General features: G+C 52.8%; 1 protein-coding gene across 3 annotated transcripts in view; it reads right to left on the bottom strand.

Moving 5' to 3' along the window:
* EPHB1 (EPH receptor B1) overlaps window positions 1-13,035 on the bottom strand; it is a 322,262-nt gene that overhangs the window by 296,540 nt on the left and 12,687 nt on the right. Inside the window, exon 1 of one of the 3 annotated variants that reach the window (XM_042999024.1) lies at window positions 11,329-11,493. The exons of 1 other annotated variant lie outside the window; for it this stretch is intronic. The gene's annotated coding sequence lies outside the window, so the exon portion shown is untranslated. Of the gene's footprint in view, window positions 1-11,026; window positions 11,494-13,035 lie in introns of those variants that run through there. One more of the 3 variants, XM_042999023.1, reaches the window with a different exon arrangement.

Raw genomic sequence — 13,035 nt, forward strand, 5'->3', positions numbered from 1 at the left:
TTCCAGTTTGGGGCTATACATGAGAGTGTATGAGCATTCCAGTTCCTCCACATCCTCACCAACTTGCCATTGTGGGTCATTTCTAATTTGGGCCATTTTCATAAGTATGTAGCAGTAGCTCATTGTGGTTTTAATTTTCATTTCCTTAATGATGAATGACGCTAAACATCCTTTCACGTGCCGAGTTGCCATTGGCATATCTTATTTAGTGAAGTGTGTTCAATATTTTATGATTTTTTACTTTCTTATTATTGAATTTGGAGAGTTCTTTATATATTCTGGATGCAAGTCCTCTATCAGATATATGCTTTGTAAATATTTTCTCCTACTCTGCAGTTTGTATGTCCTTTCTTTTAACAGTGTGTTTCAAAAAGCAGAAGTTGTAAATTTTCATGAAATCCAGCTTATCAATGTTTTATTTTATGGTTGGGTGTCATACTGAGAAATCTTTGCCTGACCCAAGGTCACAAAGATTTTTTCCTCCTACCTGGGTATGTGATCTACTTGGAGTTAATTTTTGCATAAGGTGCAAGGTGAATCAAACGTACAATTGTTTTTGCAATGTGGATGTCCAGTAGTTGCAGAGGGGCACCTTTTTAAATTCACACCATGGTGCTGGTTAGGCTGGTGGAAGTGTCTCATCCACCTGGATTTCCCAGGACATGTATCAGAGGAATAGGCCCAGTGCATTAGGTGCTCAACCAACCAAGGAGGGGGAAATAAACATCAGCTGTTTTGGCTTCCCCCTCCTCGGTTTCCTTTTTTTCCTGAATGCTCCTATGCCCCATGTGAACAGCCATTCTGTGTTCACTGCTTCAGGCAGGAGATGGGAGATATGAATGCAGAATGTACAGTTACAAAATGGTGGGCCCCTCAAGAAACAGAAGGACTCCTGGCATAAGCCAAAGATTTGGGAAGCAATCCCCCTATGGGCAGGTGGGAGGAATGAAAATCGAAGTGATAAGTGAGGGGTAGTGTTGGTTGAGAAAACGGGTTCCCTATGCTCTTGTCTCCTGGTATTCAATCCCAGAGAAGGGATGGTAGGAGTCTGTGGAGGGGACAGGGCCTTGGACATGCAGCATTCTTTCCAGTGTGGGATGCAGCAGTGAGTGACCCACCAGGCTGACATGGCATGGACAGAGCAGAGGGAGCCTTAGGTCCCATCAGGACTAATGAAGGGGACCCAGAACGACCCAGTGGTGACCTGCATGGACTATAGGCAAGGGTCACATGGGGTGTGGGGTGTCTCGATGGGTGCCAGTGTGGACAGGAGCTAACAGAGGCATTGAGGCAGCTTCCTCCACAACTTGGCACCATACAGCCTACGTGTAACCTAAATTACATTTCTGCCACCCCAGGGGAATGGGGCTCAAACAGCAAATCAAGGGGATAAAGTAAATAAAGCTGTATTTTCTCGCCCGTCTGAGCTTGGGTTTGTGTTGAGAGTCATACTGTGCATATCTGAAGGAAGGCAAGCACTGGAAGAGACTTCTTAAGTTTGTTTTTTCCTCCAATTCTTCTGACAGCTGGGGAGGCCGGTCCCTTCCAGGACCAACCCTCCCTCTCCCCCTCATCTCCACTTCACAGCACTAATAATGATCATGACACACCAAATTTACATAACACACTTCTCAGAAGACACTCCATGAGGCTCTGGAGAAATTCATCTCTATGATTTAAATGGCTCCGCCAGGTGGCCCTGAACAGGGGCTAGTGAACCCATTTGACAGAGTTGGAGACCATGGCACATAAAGGTGCAGTACTTTCTGCAAGGCCACACAGCCTCCCACCCTGACGCTATAGCTTCAAACCTCAGGGTGCTCCCTACCAGGCTGATCTGGGCTTCCAGGGGCTCTACTGTGGCCCTGAGGGAAGGGTGGGGGCCTTGCTCATAAACCCAAGAAGCCACAACAGCCGCCAGAATCATGCATCACCCCGCCTTAACTTCAGGATCGAGGTGAAGTAGTGATGGACAGGCAGAGGATGCAGGCAGCAAGGGAAACCGAGTCCAGAATCAAAAATAAGAATCAGCCTCATTCCTAAAGCCTCCAAGGACTAGTGTGTTCTGTTAGTCCCATTAATATAATCTAAGACTTCATTTTATTCATAGTCGCCTGCTCAAGGGCTATAATTGAAACTATTTCTAAATAATGTTTTCCATCCACCCTACTGGACAGAAGTTGCAGCAAGAGGAATCCATTTCCCTGCATCCTGCCCGCCGTGGAGACAGAAGACCACAAAACCATAAACCATCCACTCGATATGATTAAGGGCAGTTTCTTTTCTGGCACAGAGCGCTCCTGATTATGGCATTACATTCTGGTGGGGGCTGAATAAAAGTGATTTGAGGAGGTTTACATATCCCTGGAGAGGAAAAGAGCACTCATTTGCATTTATAAAGCATATTGAGAGCTCTGGCAGAAAGTTATGGTGGAAGCACAATTAAATATTTACCATCACTTCTGCTCTCAAACAGTGGCGTGGGGACCAACCAGCTGGAGGTGCATGTGTTGCTGTCAGATCTGATGCCTACAGGGGATGCAACTCTGGAACTCACACCCACCGCCTGGCCTCTGCCCTCTGGGAGCATGTCCTCACTGCCCACGGCAGGGAGGAATGCTGGAGAGGGGAAGAGGCGGTGATGCTGTAGGCGGACTGAGTCGGGATCCCACCTCCACGACTCGCTCTCTGTCCCATTCTCTCCCTCCTTTCTCTTTCTTTCTTTCCCTCCCTCTCCCCCACATCCCTCACTCAGTCATCACTCCCTCCTTCCTTCTTCATCTGCAGAATGGGGCTAGAGTTTTCCAATACACAGGACTGGGGTGGGGGGAGTGGGGAGGTAGGGGGAGATAAAGCACTGCAAATCATATGCTATTGTTATTATTACCACTTAATCACTCCAAGCTGCAGTTTCCTTTGCTAGGCAAAAACCCTAAAGGTGCTATCTGTAAGACACCTATAAGAGATCTGTAAGACTTAACGATATTAAATATCTAATAATATCTTGTCTACCTTCTTCCTTGCATTATTATAAAGACCAAGGAGGAACAGGTTGAGGATACAGCAGCAAATCAGAGAGGTGGGTGCCCTGGAAAGACTCGTGATCTAGTCCAGGGACGGACAAGAAGCAAAAAATTACACTTGGCATCCTATTCTGGCCGAGGCCATGAGAAGAAGACAGAAAGAAATTCAAGGGAATGAATGGGGTTCTTCTGCACATGGGGAATGAGTGGGCCCATCCCAACAGGGAGAATGAGAGACTCACACTGCGTGGAGGCAAAAGGAGATGCTGCAGTCTCCTGGACAGTGGTGAGCAGTGGTGGGGAGGGGAGGATGGAGAGCTCCACCTGGCCCTTGGGACAGAGATGATGGAGTGACTCCCCAGGGGCAACAAGGGCAGCGGCAGAAACAGGTGGATGGGAACCAAGTGGGAGCCACCCCAAACATACAAGAGGGTGAGGAAGACTGAGCAAGAGGAGAGGGGAGGCCATGAGGGGAGACAGAAGGGGGCCTCTGGCAAGAGCTGGCTGGACTGGCAAGAACCTGAGAACCCAGGCACATGAGAAGCCTGGCAGAGAGACCCCAGTTTCCCAAGGAACAATCTCCTTGAAGTGGCTTCGATACAGAAACCCTCAAGGTGCCCCCTCCAACTGTGGGGGCCAGTGCCCAGAGGTCCGGGTGAAGGGCCAGGTCAGAGCCCCTGCAAGGAGGAAGAGGCGGCTGCTGCCTGGCTCTGCAGGCGGCTCCCGTCTCTGTCTGGATTGGCACCTCGGGATGTATTGACATTTGGGATGAATTAGATACCCATCATGATGAAAGAGAGATAAATAAACCCTCTCCTTACAGCTCTGCCATTCTTTTTGGAGAGACATTAATCAGACATTCAGCTGAAAATATTTACAACGTCCTTCCGTGGTGGTAACAATATACGACAACATATACAGATGGAATCGGGGCTTCCAGGCCGTCTCGGAGCAGTGCCTTGTGTGCATCCGATAAGGCGAGTCTGTGGACCTTCCAAGCAGAGGAGGGCCAGCACAACCATGCAGTCATTGCCCTGGGCTGCCCTCCGGGGCCCACAGAACTGCTGAAGCTAGAAGCCACACCAGGTGTAGTTGCAAGAAGCAAGCTGTTATTATATCAATGCACTGAGTCGAGGGGCAGCTCACTGCAGCCCCAACTCCCTCCCTGAGCCTTCACAAGGGCTCAGGATGGTTGGAAGAGGTCTGAAACAGGGTGGTATGAAGTGACTCCGGTATCCATTCAGCAAAGGCTGTCTGAGCCACTCCCGCAGGCAGAATGAGCTTTGTTCAGGCGTTAGAGACAGAACAGGGGACAGACAGACATCCCACCCCTCAGGGAGCTTGCAGGCAAGTAGGAAAACAGAAATTAATCAAATAACCATGCAGGTAAATCTGCATTTACAGCTTCTGAATGGCAGGAAAGGGGAATCCCAGGGAGAGTTGTGAGCAGTGAATAAAATGACAGGGGTACTGGAGCCTGGCACACAGCTGGCACTTCCTCCTTCCTTCCCCATCCCCTAGCTGATGAAAGCACAGGGATCACCACCCCATGTACTTACACCTACACACACACACACACACACACACACACACACACACACACACACACACACACACACCTGCCCTAAGACTGAGTTCATACTGGCAGGAATAGTCTGTGTATCACACAGTCGCCCCCACTCCCACATCCTGAGTGTGGAGGGACCAGAATGTGCTGGGCACCTCTGACCACGGCGAGGCCCTCTGTCTTTCCAGGGAGGCCCGTGCTACCCTCCAGACCTGGACTCAGCAAGTAGTCTGAGCACCCCCTGGAGCTCACACCCCCCAGCCACCACCTCAGGCTCCTGTGGTGCTCCCACCCTGGCCCTGCTCCGTCCATCACAGCAGCCTGCCAAGGACTCAGCCTGGCCTCCCTGCAGAGTCCTTTGTAGCTCTTTTCCCCGACCTTCCTCAGGGCTGTGTCCTGTCTCCACGTGCTGTGCTCACCGGGCAAGCCAGCCTGTTGTCACAGAATTTCTGAACGATGCCCCCGTGGCTCCCCTCCCAATCCTCAGTCTTTGAGACAGGGTCCCAGAACCAACAGCGTCTAACCCTCAGCTTCACACCACACCCATACCTCCTGCTGCCAATTCAGGCCAGCCTCCCTGTAATCTCATCCCTACGCCTCTGGCCTCTGACTCGGCCTCAAGCTGCTTCCTTGGACCAGGGGAGAGAGAGGCTTTGCCGGCTCTGGGTTTGGGGTGAAGTGGTTGAATATGAACTGTTGAGGACACCAACCAGCCTCAAGGGCCCACATTCTGGCACAACCGGTCCGGGCTCTGCACAGATACAAAAGGTTAGTTAAAGCAAGCAAGCATTCTAAGGAAGCCTTTCACATCCCATCCCATGTGTCCAGCCCATGTAAATCTCTCCATGTCTCCTCTTGTGCACACGGTTCCTGCCCAAACTTTCCTGCCACCCTTCCCTGGAGCCCAGGAGAGAAGCCTCAGAGGCATTTAGCTTCGATTCCCTGTTCCCCCCCGAGTCTCATCAGATCATTCGCCACACCACGGGGACTCTTTCTCTTCAGCACCTTCTGCAGCACTGATCTGTACACCTCTTTCCATTCTCAGCAACCTCTCTGATCCGGGGCTTCGCCCCCGAACACTGGGACCACAGCAACCGCCTCCTCAACGACATCTCAACAGAAGCTCCCATCCCAGCCATCTGGTGCCAATGTAAACGGTTTGGAAGCAATATGGCCACACTAAGCAAAACGCTCAGTCAACTCTGGAGTCCTGGGTTACCAACTGACAAGCAAAGCAAATCTCTTCTGAGTGTCAAAGCCTGATCTTCACAGGTAGAGGCATTCCCGCCTGCATCCATGAGCCAGCCAGCCCAGGCCGAGAGAGGCTCTGCACATCATTAATGATACCCATTGGACTAACACTTCTTTACTCTCTTTGCCAAGTATAAAATGCTAGGTAAGAGAAGCTATGATTAGAGAAGTCGCCACTGTTGGATGTGTCGTAGTGGCCAGTGGGGACGAGAGATAACACCGAGTAAACAGATGAGCTGGTCCTACCCATCTGCTGACTGATGGACTGAATGAGTCAGAACAGGCATTTAAATGATAAATTACAAACTGTGAAATTTGCTCTTTTAAGGAATGCACAGATCAGTGCAGTACCCCCACCCCACCCCCAACCGGCAACACACACCTTTCTCTTTCTGTTCCAAGGTGCAGTCAATTACCGTACATAGAAGGAAGGTGGGGCACAGCACAGCAGTGTGCCTCAAGGAGTTGGGACAGGTCTCCATCTGTGCTTGGTCCACACAGGGCACAGCCCGAGAACAAGCATGAGGCCCAGAGCCCTGCTTCTGATTTCCCTCCCTCCAAGGGCACTGCCGAGGCTCACAGGGCAACAGACCAGAGCATGGGGACGGGACATGAGCTGTTCAGTTGTGGAGCTGGATCAGGCTGGAGATAAGCCTCACATGGGCTGCCTTCTCTGCCCAGCCTGGCCTCAGACTTGGTATATGGCTCGAGAGAATTTCCTCTCTTCTCTGGCCTCAGAGGGTCACTTCTGGCTCCTAATTCTTAGAGTGGTCTCTAAGAAACATGGCCAAACACCAAAGGGAAACTCTGCCTCCTGAATCCCCAGGTTTGGCTTGGTCCTCTGGTGACTTAGCCGTGCATACACTTGTACCTCGCAAATGCTTTTTGCTAATAAAACACGGAAATTGCTTTAGGAGTCATATTCGTTTCCTAGGGCTGCAACAAAGTACCACAACCTGGGTGGCCTGAATTAGACTTGTATTATCTCAGTTCTGGAAGCGCAACGTCCAAAATCAGGGAGTCATGAGGGCCATGCCCTCTCTGTAACCTGTAGGGGAGAATCCTTCCTAGCTTCTGGTGGTATCCCGGCAAACTTTGGTGCTCCCTGGCTTGCAGCTGCATCATATGTCTGTTTTTGCGGCGCATACTGTTCCCCGTGTGTCTCTGTCTTCATGTGACTCTCTCACAAGGACACCAGTCATGTTAGATTAGGGGCCCATCCCACTTCGACATGACTTCATTTTAACCAACTATATCCACAACAACCCTATTTCCAAATAACATCACAATGTGAGAGTGCTGGGCATTAGGACTTCCACACACCTTTCTTTTGGCAGAGGGGAGGGGCACAGTTTAATCTGTAACAGAAGGGTAAGTTGCCAAGAAATAAAGCTGTAAGCTTTCCTCTAACAAATACTCAGGTCCCGCATGGGAAGCTTGGCAAATACAGACAAAGACAAGGCCGGTGTCTCCTTCAGACATCCTTTCTAACAGGTAAGAGACAGTCTTCATTTGCTCTCCTCCAGATCCACTGGCCACCCTTCTCCTTCTCGTTCTGTCCCAGAAGGCAGACCTTTAGAGACCTGTATAGGGGCATCAGCCGGGCCCCTCAGCACAGGAGCCAGGAGGGTGTGGGGAGTGCAGGGCTAAGGCACATCCCTGGCTCCTCCCTGCAGAGCGTGCAGAGGCTGGTGGCCCTTTCCTACAGCCTGGGTCTGCTAACAGGGCCCCCACCTTGCCTTCAGGCTGCGGGTGGGAAAGGTGCCCCATCGCTACTGGTCTCTAAGTGCTCTGCCATCCTTGGTGCTGTGCTTTCCCCATGCAAACCCTGGTAAACAGCCGCTTCATTCATCTCCCCTCCGCCACCTCTCTGGGCCCCTATGTGTTCCGGCCAGGCCCCTACGATCCTCAGGGCTCACATTAGTAACCCAGGATAGGCAGCACCGCATCTCCTGTACCTCTCAAGCCAGGTCCTGCAGCCAGGCACACGGGAGGCAGCCACCTGCAGAGTGGCAGAGTCCTGGTCACATGGGACTGGAATCAGACACACTTGGGTGTGAGTCCCAGCTCCAGCGCTATCCAGGTGTCTGACCTTGAGCAAGGTGCTCAGGCTCCTGAGGCTTATGCTCAGCCATCCACTAAATGAAGATAAGAGCACCCACACCTCATACAAGGTATTTGTGTGGAGCCAATGAGATAGTATTCATACCCAGTACTTCTCCCGGCCACTGACAAGCTGCTGTCGACCCTCAAACAGCAGTTGTTGTTATGTCCCAAGTTTGGTCCTGGTGTGGAGCAGAGTCTCTCATGGCCCAAGGTCCTCAGCTACACCCATTGGGACTGGGCCAGATGCCTGTCTCCCACCCAAAGGCCCTTCTGAAGGATGGGCTTTGGCTCTATCTGGCCTCAGCTGATGGAGGTGCCACACTAGCTTCTCCTCAGCCACCCCCTGCCCAGACACAGACAGGCCACTCAGTGCAGCCTCATTCTTCCCACACACACTGTGAATGAGGGATCTGGGGTGGGGCAGGAGCCCGGGCAAGAGCTCACTAAATGACTGTCTGGCCGGCTCCTCCTGAGGACCAGCTGGACCCTGTGTGGCCCCGTCAGGTCTGAAGCAATGGGGAAGGCCAACAAGAAGAAGCCCAAATAGCTGAGTGGTTCCCCACCCACCCCACCCCCAGACACACACTGAGGCCCAGGAAGCAGCACTGGGCTTTCCTGGGTCCAGTGTTCCCTTCAGTGCCCTGGAACTGAGGCAGAGCATGTGAGGCTGGCACTCAAGGCACTCATCACTGGCTCTGCTCTGCATGAAAGGGCCACACCCCAATCCCAGTGCTCCCCATATTGCCTTCCTCTGCACCCTGCTCCCCTCCCCGTGACAGTGCCAGGCAGTGGGCTCCTCTCCCATCTACTATCTCATGAGCCACCAGAGAGGGCTCTCTCTGGAAAGGCCACCAAGAACTTAGGACAAGAGTCTGTCTCTCCTTGCATCCACAGCCCTTGGGAAGGGGGTCAGCAAGCAGCTCCACAACCCTTGGAGGTTTCCCGAAGGGGGCGAAGTCCGGGTAGTTCTTCAGAACAAAGACAGGGTGACAACAGTGTCTGTCCCATTACCCTCCCAGACAACACGCTGCTAGTCTTCCTGAGGTTTTGGGTCGGCTGGGCTCACTCTTTACAGCGTCAACAGTATTCCTGTCTAACTGGAGAGGAAGCTCAGTGCTGGACCCTGCCTGCGGGAGACTGCTGTCATGAAGGTCTGGCCACCAGGACCCTCCATGCACCCCTACACCACCCCCATGCCCCTGCACAGCCTGCACTCATTCTGTGCTCCCAGGCCCCCCTCACCTTGGCCTCCCCACCCTGAGCATAGCTTCTTGTCTCCACATGGCTCACAGATGGATGGGGGCCCCAGGTATGTTCTCCAACATAGGAGGAGCCCTGCACATGTGAGACTTACACAGGAACAAGGAAACACAGAGACCAGAAGCGTTCCATTTGGGGTACAAAAATCCCAAACAGTCTTTCTTTTGCCAAATTCCTTCTTCTGCCTTCTTTTCCTTCTGTCTCAGTTCCCTTTTCCCATTCTGATATCAGTATTCCCTTGTCCTTTAAGATGGCCAGACACCCCTTCAGATCCACGTGTGCCCCTCTTGTGCCTGAAAATATGCCACAGCCAGAGAACCAAGAAGAGAACTGGGGGTCACCACCCCTGGTCAGGAATCTCCAGGCATCTCTGGCATCAAACATTATGGGCCCAAGCCAAACCAGCCAGATCAGGCGAGTGGGAAAAGGCAAAGCAGACTTCTGAGGTTGCCTCCGGCCCAGGCATGACTGCTGACTGCCCTGCCTACTGCCGGGCCATCAAGTGTCCTGGGACCTTTAACCAGACCTACAGCCAACCTGGCTCTCAGGCCCTCACCTCTGCCTAACCCAGATTCCTCCCTGACAACACAGGGCACACCTTTCTGCCCAATCCAGCAGCAGCAAAGACAGAGAGAGAGAGAGAGAGAGAGAGAGAGACGCAAGGCACCAGTAGAGAAAAGGAAACCACACAGGGATGCGGTGGTCTGAGGACATCATTTAAATCAACACCCCCCACTGATGGTGCAGGCCTGGCCAGGAGCCCAGTGCCGCTCAGTGCTTCACCTCTTTGCGTTTTTGTGAGTGATGTCGAAGAACTACTAAAATTGAGGAGCCTGGCACTTTCCATTCTTCCATCACCATGGGTTCTGATGGAGAGGAAATCTGTGCCCCAGCCACTCGGACATACCCATGAGTTGGCACCAGTGGCACACACAAAAAAGAGCTGTGCAGAATAAGCCTGCTGCCTCCTGTCTATCGTGGGCACAGGAAAGAGGGCCTCTCCCTTCTTGGGGGTACAGGCCCCCAGAGGCATCAATCACCCGGGAGAAGAGCAGGGAGGAGAGCCCACATGCCCATGCAAAATGACTCTGTGCAGTCTTAATGAAGGCCAGCGATGGATGGTGGCCCGAGCTCGTTAATGAGAAGGAACACGCTGCCGTCTGCTTCCCCTTCCAGGCCCTCCTGTGCCCTCATCCTGGATTGATCTGTGGCACAGTATGTCTCTGAAGTTGCTGGCACTGGGAACTGACTCTGAAGTACACTGAGAGCAGTCAGAGAAAACCAGGTGCCCCCAGGGGGGAGGGCTTAGGGGATGTGCCAGGGGAGGGGCCACCAGTCAGAAAAGGAGGGTGTGGGTCTGGCCAGGCAGGCTCTCATGTTCTCCTGGACACACCCTGGACCAGACTGGGGGTCCTGAGTCTCCAGGAGCCACCAGAACACCCTTAGGGCTGTTCCAAAGCACACCTGCCACCAGGTGCTAACACTTTTTGCCGATATCCTCTTCCAAGTGTCCTGTGCTGGGGCTTCTGTGCCTCATGCCACCGCTCTCTCTGCACGTGGCCTCATGCCTCCTCACTGCCCACCCCACTCCTACACAGAGGCCTCCCCCTCCCTCTCCAGAGAGCCAGCCTGATCTAATGCAGCCCCCAGACCCACCACCCAGGTCCCCCCGATTGAATCTATCCTCATCACACCCTAACTGTCCACCCCCCAAACTCCTCCAGCCATGGCCCCTCTCGCCCCCTTCAGGAAGCCTGCCTGACCACCCAGCCTTTATGTTCCTCCTGCCCCTGAAGATGTAGCCCATCCCCACTAGCACCTCAGCTTTGTAGGGTCTGTGTTCCATGTCATCTCTGCAGTTTCCTGGCCAGTGTCCTGCGAGCTCCATGACAGCAGGACCAAGTGACATCACTTTCCTCCACAGGTACCTTGCAGATCACCCAGCAGTGGCAATACACAGCCATTGGAGAGCTGACCCATGGGCCCAGCTGTGTGAATCAGTACTGGGTTCAAAGGCTGTAGGTGGCAAGGCACAGAGGTGGCAAGGCACAGAGGCCCGATCATTCTTCCTTCAGAAGGCCTCCCTTAAGACTCCAGCCACCAAGTCTGCCCCACCCTCACCTTGGTACAGAGCCACCACTCAGTGCAGTGCTCAATCGCTGTCTGCTTTCATCATTTTACCCTGTCCGGAAGGACTGATTCTGAACTACTTGCAAGGTGCTGTCTGTCTAGGTCTAACCCTGTCCTGTTGCATCGCATGACCACTGTTAACACATAGAGGGTCAAAGGGAGGCAAGCAGTGATGGAAGCAATGGACCACCAAGAGCTGACCCCAGGAGGGGCCTGCCAGGGAATGGCTCAATCTTAGCTGTGAGATCACAGTTCTGGCCTGTCTGAGCTGTGTGGTTGGCGGGGGTGGGGGGTGGGGGGGGTGGGGGGGGTGGGGGGGTGGGGGGGTGGGGGTTGTCAATGGGGTGATGCCCAAGGCCTCTCCAGCACCACCCCTTGAACTCCACGAATGTCTCCTGCCCCCAGGAATGGACCTCTTGCCACTCTATTTCTCCTTATCAGGGAGAGCCTGTCCAGCCCTGCTTGTCACTAATGCCCCTAAGGCCTCTCTCTCACCGCCAAGGTGTCTGGAGAGGGCCCTGGGAAGACTTCTATTTGTGTTTTCCAATCAATAGCATTGACTGGCTCCTGACATCCAGCATTTCCTGAGATCCCAAATGGTTTCAATGCCACAAATGTTCTCCCTAAGCCTTGAAAAACTCCTGCAGTGCATGCCTTTGTGCAGAAATGTCTCCAGAGGGATTTGAAGCTCCAGGCAAAGTTCCCTTGTTGGCCTGCAAAGCATCCTGCTGGGTTTTCACAACTGGAGGCAAGCTAGACTGGTGGCCGCAGGGTCCAGCTCCAGCTCTGGTTAGGAGCACCTGATCTGCCCTCTGCAGTAGGAAGGGAGGGCAGGGGGAAGTCTGATGCCTGAAACCTCCCAGGGCAGAAGCTGTCACACTCCCACAGCTACCAGGGCTTTGGAACTGGATAAATTCAGCATCACAACCTGGATGTCCCAGGCTTAGGAGAGCACTCTCAATTACAGAGGAGACCTGGGGTCTAGGCCTGGCTCTGCCATCAGCATGTGCTATAAGCTTGGATCTCTCTCTCTCTGCCCAGTCCCCCAGGTAGACAGTGGATAAGGTGGATGATCACTCTAGGCCTTTCTGGACTGAGGCTCTTGCCTGGAAGTCACCTCCTCTTCCATGCTGGAAGCTCAAGGCGAGGTTCATTCATCAACTTGGCCTTGCATTTCCCTTCTAGGTTGGGGGAGAGGTTTCCTTGAGAGGGTTGTGCCTCTCAACACTCACTCACACACACACACACTCTCTCTCTCTCTCTCTCTCTCTCTCTCTCTCTCTCTCTCTCGGTTTTCTGGCCTAAAGAACAGGCTTCGGGAAAAACGACACCTGCAGTTCTTTTCCTTCTGAACTGAGAAAAGATCAAGTCCAGTGGCTTCAGGATCTGGAGCTCTGTTCCATGTTTTCCAGCTCAGACACAATGACTTGCCCAGATTTCCTCTGCCCATTCACAATTTCCTATCCAGATACATTGGGGATTGGGTCCCGAATCTGGGCATCACTCTCAATTCAGAACCTCTCTGGGTTTAAAAGCTCCAGAAGTTTGGTATGTTCCTCCATCCTAAGCTCAAGCCTCTGATACAGCACCCTCACCAGTTGACCATTCAGTGTCAGTTTACATACCACCCAAGACGGGTCACTCACTACCTTTCCAAGCTGGCCATTTTCTTGTCAGATTGGTCCAAATGTCAGAAGG

Source organism: Panthera tigris, chromosome C2, assembly GCF_018350195.1.
Source record: "Panthera tigris isolate Pti1 chromosome C2, P.tigris_Pti1_mat1.1, whole genome shotgun sequence".
NCBI classification, from domain to species: Eukaryota; Metazoa; Chordata; class Mammalia; order Carnivora; family Felidae; genus Panthera; species Panthera tigris.